Here is an 8,303-nt window from a genome sequence, read left to right on the forward strand (position 1 = left end):
TGTAACGTGTAACACGATATAGGGGCTTCAAAGATCTCGTTGTGTTGATATCTCCCTCCTTCACCAACCCTGCAGCACTCTGCCCATCACAGAAGTATAAATGTTCACCAACGATGGCTGCAACGCCGCACACACATGGCCACACAACAAGGGCTTGGCTATCTGCCATCACACCCAACTGGGCCACCAGCAGCATCACAGCCCTCAGCATGGGACAGAACCCCAACAGGACTACCCACATCCCAACACATCCCATCCCACATCCCAACACAACCATCCCACATCCCAACACAACCATCCTATTCCATATTCCCAACACAACCATCCCATCTCACATCCCAACACGACTATCCTATTCCATATTCCCAACATGACCATCCCATCTCACATCCCAACACATCCCATTCCACATCCCAACACATCCCATCCTATTCCATATTCCCAACACAACCATCCCATCCCACATCCCAACACATCCCATCCCACATCCCAACACATCCCATTCCCACATCCCAACACAACCATCCCATCTCACATCCCAACACATCCCATCCTATTCCATATTCCCAACACAACCATCCCATCCCACATCCCAACACATCCCATCTCATATCCCAACACAGCCTATCCCACATCCCAACACATCCCATCCCACATCCCAACACAACCATCCTATTCCATATTCCCAACACTACCATCTCATCCCATATCCCAACACATCCCATCCCACATCCCAACACGACCATCCCCCCCCCCCCTCAGCCCAGCGCTGTGTAGCAGCTGCCCTTGCTGCACTTGAAATTTGTTTTCCAGCACGCACTGACGGCAACTACTCGCTTTACACGCCCGTGTGAGAGAGAGGAGCGCATTTTATTAACGCAATTCATTTCACAGCTGTGAAGACAACTAAGCAAACGCCAACGCGAATACACGGCAACCGATCAGCACCAGTGCAGGCGTCACACGGACCGTTACTAAACGAAGCGCTGCGGATGGAGTACCCGAAACAAAACCGCTCCCGTCCGTGCGGCGACGAACGGACCTGCAGACGGGACCCACGCGGGACACGGAGCCCCGCAGCCGGAAAAGGCCCCACCGAAGCCGGAGCCGCCCCGGGCCCCGCCCGCCCCTCCGCCCCTTTCCCCGCACGGGCGGAGCCGGGCACGCCGACCTTCCGCCTCCGAGCCGGGCAGCGCGTTAAGGCTACGAAGCTTTAGGCGGAAGGTGGTGATCGCTGCGCTGCACTGGGTAAATGCACCCGGATGGGTTTCTTTCTCTACGCGAGTAGCAGCTGCTTTGTGCGGAGCATCGCAGCTCCTGGAGTCTGGGTTCTGTAGGTGCGTTTTCTGCGTTCCCCCGCCGGGAGCTGCGCGGCCTCACAGCTTCTGTTTCTTTGGTGTTTGCATTAAAACTAGAAACAAACGCAGGTCTTTAAGCCTCATGATGTCTGTTTGTCTTCAGAGGCTTCTGCAAGCATCAATAAGGCGTGTTGCGTGATCACAGAATTATGGGCTGTCCCGAGGTGGAAGGGACCCATAAAAATCACTGAGAAGGAGGAAGAGTTCAGCTCACAGTTCCAAACTGTGTTCTGTTGCTTGTTTGTTTCTTGATGTTTTCATTCTCCCAGACATCTGAGAGACACAAACCAGTGAACAGACAGGATCCCAGTTCTCCCAGTGCCAAGATGGGGATTTAATTTCACACTTACAGCTCCATCCCAATGTGGGATGTTATCTGCTGTGCTGACTGAGCACAGCTGCTATATTTAGTGCTCAGATGCTCCTGCACTTTAGTCCTGTGCTTGGATCACAGCACTGCTCCCTCTGCCCCTCTGAGATGATTTTGTCCAAAGAAAACAGGGGCGGTTTGGATACATGCAACACCCCCAGCCCTCATCATTTCCAGGCACTCCGAGGCACACTGCTGAGTGTACTTGCTTGCAAACATCAGCAGGCAGTTCTTTGGACAGGGTTGAGAGCAGTAAATAATCTCACCATTTATGAGTGTTATGGATCCGCTGTTTCTCGTGGTAATGATTTCAGCTCTGACAGACTTTGCATTAAGAGCTGGGTTTACCTGTGCTGAGTGCAACGTGAGAATGGAGAGACACCCAGGTCTGCATGAAATGCAAGTGCTGTCTAGCTGAACGATGGAGAAAAATGAGTCCACGCTACAAAAATATATGATCCAAAGAGCTCCAGCTAAGGAAATGGGAATTTAAATGAGGATTTTGTCAGTTTTTTTGCTTTCAAGGAACCTACACCATTGCCAAGACCTGGAGCCATTCTGCAGGTGTGTGAGAGCACAGCGACACAGCCTGGGAGAAAGCAGCCCGACCAAGGAGTGACTTTTTCACATGAGCTACCTGGGACACAGCTTCAGGCTGAGAACTGCTCTATGCAGTGGCTTTTCTCTCCCTAATGATGGAAGCTGACCCTCGTTGCAGCTAGCTGCTACAAACACTGCTTAAATTTGGGCAGTAGCTGTGATCCAAGGAAAGCTGCCCTGCACAGGGCTGCTCCAGCACCAAGGGAAGCCAAAGGTGTAAATGAAGGTGTGATGCTGCACATTCCCCACCGTGCTTTGGTATAATCACAGACATTTGTCTTGCTGCAAGCAAATGATACAGGGCACAGAGACAATGAAAATAAAGCCTGGCTCCAGCTAAAGGCTTGGCTGTCAGCCAGATGCTTTCATATTCGATCCTTGCTTCTGTCAAGAGGGAAATATAAAACATTTTACCTTGCTAGCCTCTTAGTGAGGAGCTATTTTTGACAATTTGCATATCACATGTATAAATGCTCTCCTTGTGTTTATCCTACTCTTGCAGAAAAATGGGGTTTCCTTTCTGAAGGAGGAAATCTGTGTCAATCAGTGCTTTGTCTTGACAAAGAAACAGACAGGGTGACTTGCTGCTGACGTTCATCCATTGAAAAGATGTTCCCTTGCCTCGCTGGCATCCACAAATAAAAGATAGTAGGGATGATTATACACCAATTTATTACAAGCACAATGAATGGCAACATTTCACTTGGAACAAAGGATCTGCTGCATTCTGAAAAACGTATTTCTCCCCTAGTATTGCAGAGTGATGCAGGCAGAGCACCCTTTCCCAGCAGAAGGCAGGTTTGTGGTACCCAGGTGATAAAACTGGAAGCTCTGAGAGTTTATTTTTTAAAAGGTACAACTTAAATGCCAAGTTCACAGCTGCAGGTTGCAAGCATGGATCCCCCAATCAGCTCACAGCACTGCTGTGCACACAGCTCCTGCGTCACACTGCTCCCAGCCCAATGCATGCAGCTGAAGGCAGCAGCTCTAATGCCCACCACTTTGCTGTGCCTGGTCTGAATCACATCCCCTTTTCTCCTCAACATTTTCTAAGAGGGGAATGGGGAGAGGGTGAAAGACAGTCTGCTTGGGTCATCTGCATGAATAAGAGGAAGTTTTCCCCTTAATTCTAGACAGTTTTTTTTAGCAAATGTCAGACATGAGCTAAAAAGGCTGTCACTGCTGCAGGCTTGCTTAGCTTGCTCCTCTGCAAACCCTAACATTAACTCTTCGAAAATGCTGGTTGTTTTGAAGTTTGCTGTTTGCTTGTTTCCCCTTTCTTCAGGAAAAAGAGAGGCTTCAACAGGAAATGGTCATCAACTGGTAGCTGCTTCTGTGACTAGATGTGGATTAATGTAAAAGAATCAAGCTCATACAGGAAACAGTGCAAAACATTACAGCTAGGCAACCCCATAAAGGTCTGCATCATTTACAGATATTGCCTTTTCTTTCTATTAAAGTTTAAAACCATTCCCAACCAAAGACTGCAGATACACAGAGCACTCAAAGTTGAGCCTGGTGTCAGGGCTGATGAGCACACATACTAATTGTGGAAGTGCTGACTGACTTAACAGCCTGGTGTGAGTTGCTGGCCATTAATTACACAGGGTTGGTGTCATGCCACAAATGTCACTTGCATGGTACATGTTTAGTATGGAAACATTCATCATCTCAAGTCTGCGTGGAGTTTCAGTGTTAAGATATGTACCCTTTTTTTCCTCTACTGTTTCCCCTTTTGAGTCTGAGAAAGAAGCAGCTTTCTTTAACATAAGAAAAGTTGACTGTCTTCCAGGCTGCAGCCAACAAGAACTAGAGAACAGAGGGCAGAGCCTTTACCACGGCTCAGAGACATCAGACCTCTGATACTGGATAGGGTTGAGAAATGGAAATCTAGCAAGGCTGCAAGCATTTTGGCTGTGCTGTCAATGGGAAGAGGTCTGGGAAGACAGCATCTTCTACACTGGCAGGATACAAGATCCATTACACCGAGCACTGGATCCAAAGACAGCAGATACTGAGAGGCACAGAGTCTTATGCTTCCTCTGAAGTCCTAAATTAATCAATGCTAGCTTGCCCTGATCAGTGTCATCCTACTGATCCACATTACATCATATTCTAAACACCCCAGACAGAGAAATTAGATTTATGCACTTACTGTGCATGCTGACAAACACGTCCCTACCTTATCCTCCCATGCCCTGCAGCCCTTGTTGCCTGCAGAACAACAGATGCACATCTTGCTAGCGACAGCCAGTAGCTTGGAAGACATGCCCTTTGAATTTTATCCTATGTATGAAGGCACAAGTTGGAAGCTGCTCTGAACCAGAACCCTCCTCAGAACAGCCTACATCAAATTCAGACTTGTCAGATCGAGTGCTCAGCGATTAATCAAACTGTTCCACTTTCTCTGAGGAGCAAAGCAGACACAGTAATGTGGTCTTCAGTGCCTCTGACTGCATGCGTGAGTGGTGACCATTTCTATCATCTCAAGTGCACATTTCTGCTGGATGTTTTGATTCCTTATCTTCAAGTCATCACAGCTCGTTTACTGAATTCTCATGGAAGGACTTTGACTCTGCCACAGCAGTTTCCACAAGCCAGACTGCGAAGCTGACTCTGGGGCCTTCCAAGAGCTTTCCTTTGTAGCAATAAGGAGCAAGAAGCACAGAGCCCAGACAGCTGCTAAAAATGGAAGTTGCACTCAACCAAGAAAAAACATTTCGTCCCTCAGTAAGTGTGCATAAAAGCACAAGGGAAGAATGCAGAATAATTTACCACAATCCAATACTGTCTAACTTCAGATAGAAAATGACCCACACTACTGCAGGACCTTGTGGGACTCCTTGGACTGAGTTCATTGAGTAATTTCCATACAGTTGTAAAGAGCTTGTGTGCATTAGGCAAGACACTCAGAAGTAACTTGCACCAGAGCAGACTCACCCCATTCCCACCCACATCCCCAGGACAGCTCCCACCTGGCAGCTGCTGCTCTAGCACTTTGCCATTCAGCTCCTCCAGAGCAGAATTGTCCATGGCAGCTCCTCACCAGGGCTCTGGAGGTCAGCTCCAGGAGCAGCTCCTGCCTGCAGCCATGCTCAGCTCAAGCAGTGAGCAGGGCTGCTTCAGCACAGCCTCACTTGATTTTGGTTCCCTTATGTCAGTTATTGTGTAATCACCAACTAACAGGAAGGAAGAGGCTCAAAAAACCCAACCTACATTCAATAGGCCGTGCAATTAGGTGCTTTGTTAAATAATTTACCAAAAGCAACGAGACTTCTACTTGCTCACAAACCCACTAACAGTCCCTCCCTGCCCACGTGGCTCTCCCTGCTGCTGCCAGGCTCAGCACACTGCCACGTTACCAGAACCCACAGGTTACTGCTCAACAATCCATTACTAGCCCTGGATCTGCTAACAGAGCTCATGTTCCAACAGCATGCATATTTCAGAAACAGTCACTCAATGTTACCAGCACTTCTGTTACCACTCCAGTGTATCCTCAGGCAGGTCCTCCCAATAAGGAAAAGCTATTTCTAATGACAGCTGTATTCAACAAGGCCATAACTACAAGCCTGGGTGAACCTTGCTGCAATTCCTGCGTGGCACTACCCTGCTGAGTTCTCTGGATGTTGTTAGTTGTATTCCACAGGCAGCTGACAGAAAATAAGACATATATGAAAACAAGATTTCAACATCGTTAAAAAGACTGATTTTCCAAGTTAGAGGGAAAACATCACTAAGGCTGTTCCAATTCAAAAAAGTGCAAAAAAGTGATAAGTAAGGCTTCTCCAGTACAAAAAAGTGGTTAAATGCTAAGTTTCTAAAGAACCAGAAGCACCTGCTCTAGAAACAGGGAAGACCCAGAAGCAAAACTGCATTGCAAAGCAGAGCAATGCTTTGTTTCTCACTCCTGATTCCAGAGAGGGGATATGTATAAAAATATTCTGCTCTTCACAATCAATGCAGAGGGCTGGGGAGAAGATGCAGGTCCCTATTAACCTGCAGCAGATTCACATCAACCCAAGGATTTTTATAGCTTGTTTATTAATATTATTAAGACAAATACTCGGCTACTAAGAAATAGCCGTATATATCAACGTTACTTGGTCTGAGTATTTTCAGAGATGTAGTGCCCACAGCATGCCAGCCACATCTGGGTTCTGAGGAGAAACTGAAGCCTCTCAGGCCTAAAAAAAACAAACTAAGGAGAAATCAGTGTTTTGCTGCAAAACATTGTTTCACATTGCCAAACAGCCAGTGACCCATTTCTGGAGGAGGCAGAAGTTGGCAGAAAACAGCCATAAATAATGAAAAAAATATAAGTATACAGTACTGAGATAGATAATTTATACAGAAGCTTGCCACTGACGCCAGCACACACAAGCATCATCAATACTTTAAATACCAAGTATCAAACCGATTCCCAAACGCAACTACAGCAATTTCACTTACTGGAGAAAAAGGGAGCAGTGTGAACACAAGAATCAGGATGAGCCATTGAAGCAAAGGGTTTGCTTGAACCCAGAAACTTCCAACATCACCTATTTAATGTGCAGTGCAAGCTGTGGCAGAAGCCCAACAGCTGGCCTGATAAACCAAGAGACAAATGATCTGACTGCCACCACACACCATGAATCTGAAAAATGATTTCATAATACCAATATGAGGCTGTATATGTTTATTCATTGTCAGTAATTTTGTACACAAGGCAAATATTAATAGCTGAAAGGCAACACTTTTGGAGAGTATGTACAGAGCGATGTACAAGCGAATGGAAGAGGTTTTAAACTATAAATTGATTTAACCATTTTATAAAAAGGAAGCGATGTTTTGTCTTCTAAGACCTCCCTTAGAAATAACTTATTGCCAATCTTTAACTAAAGCAAGGAGAAAAAAAAAATTTACAATAAAAAGTAGTCCCTGGAAAGTTTATAAAAAGTTAAACATATAAAATTGTAAGCCACAAACATTTATACAAAGCTAATACAAATCTTGGTTTTGTTAAAGATCTATGAGATTGTTACAAAATATATTTTTACATAAAGGCTTCACTTAAGGTAAGCTCTCACTGCTACTGAAAGCGCAGGAAAGCGGTTTTAAATAGTCTGCAATTCAACTTATTTTCAAGTACAACGCAAAGAAATTGCAAAATGGCACTGTATTGCAATGCTGTATAATTAAAAAAACAACTATGTTAATGGTACCATCAAATAGGCAAGACCTGTAAAGTTAATTTATGAACATCTCAGTATGGCATGAAACTTCTGATTGTTCTGAAGCAGGAAATGCTGCTGTTGGAAAATGAACCATCTGCAATTGACCTTGAAGAGAAATAAGCAGGGAAGTCTTCTGATGGCAACGGACAATTAAACATGCTTAGTTGTGTGGTTAAGCAGTGAGCTGCTCCTAAACATCACGAGCAGATCAGTTGGATAAGCTGTCTGAAACCGACCATAAATACTGTTATTAGCCAAGTGTCACAAAGCTTGAAACACCTCATCTGAGCAGAATGCTACAATAATTCTGATGGGCAGAATATAAAGCCACTTACTAGACAAATGAGTCCAATATACAGCCGTCAAGATGAATGAACCCACCTGATTTTTTTTTTTAATATTATTATTATTTTCTTTTTAGACCAGTGGGTATCCCAAAAGAAAGCTTTACATTTTACATAAGCTGATGGCTTACGCTCCCACATACAACACATAAAGAAGTAAAAATTTTTAAAGCCTCGATGAACAGCCACAGTCTTAAGGTATCAATTGATGCAGTTGAACATACTGCAGCAGGGAACAGTCATTAAAACACTGATTTCACTTCCAAGTACAGTAAGCCTGTACAAGACAGTGGTATATCTCCTTACGGTCACTGATCAGTCATCTTTTTTAACAGGGCTTGCTAAGTCTCTTACTAAGAGAGTTCTGTGAACCTTGCTTTGCCACCTGCTTTTCCACCTCTCCTGGAAATGCACC

General features: G+C 45.2%; 1 protein-coding gene across 2 annotated transcripts in view; it reads right to left on the reverse strand.

Moving 5' to 3' along the window:
- Positions 1-1,978, reverse strand: part of ARSG (arylsulfatase G) — a 43,386-nt gene extending 41,408 nt beyond the window's left edge. The window contains exon 1 of one of the 2 annotated variants that reach the window (XM_090122127.1): positions 970-1,978. The gene's annotated coding sequence lies outside the window, so the exon portion shown is untranslated. The remainder of the gene's footprint in view (positions 1-969) is intronic. The other variant, XM_031598839.2, reaches the window with a different exon arrangement.
- Between the last annotated feature and the right edge of the window lie 6,325 nt (positions 1,979-8,303).

This window comes from Phasianus colchicus, chromosome 20, assembly GCF_987193195.1.
Source record: "Phasianus colchicus chromosome 20, bPhaCol1.hap1.1, whole genome shotgun sequence".
In the NCBI taxonomy this organism is placed as follows: domain Eukaryota; kingdom Metazoa; phylum Chordata; class Aves; order Galliformes; family Phasianidae; genus Phasianus; species Phasianus colchicus.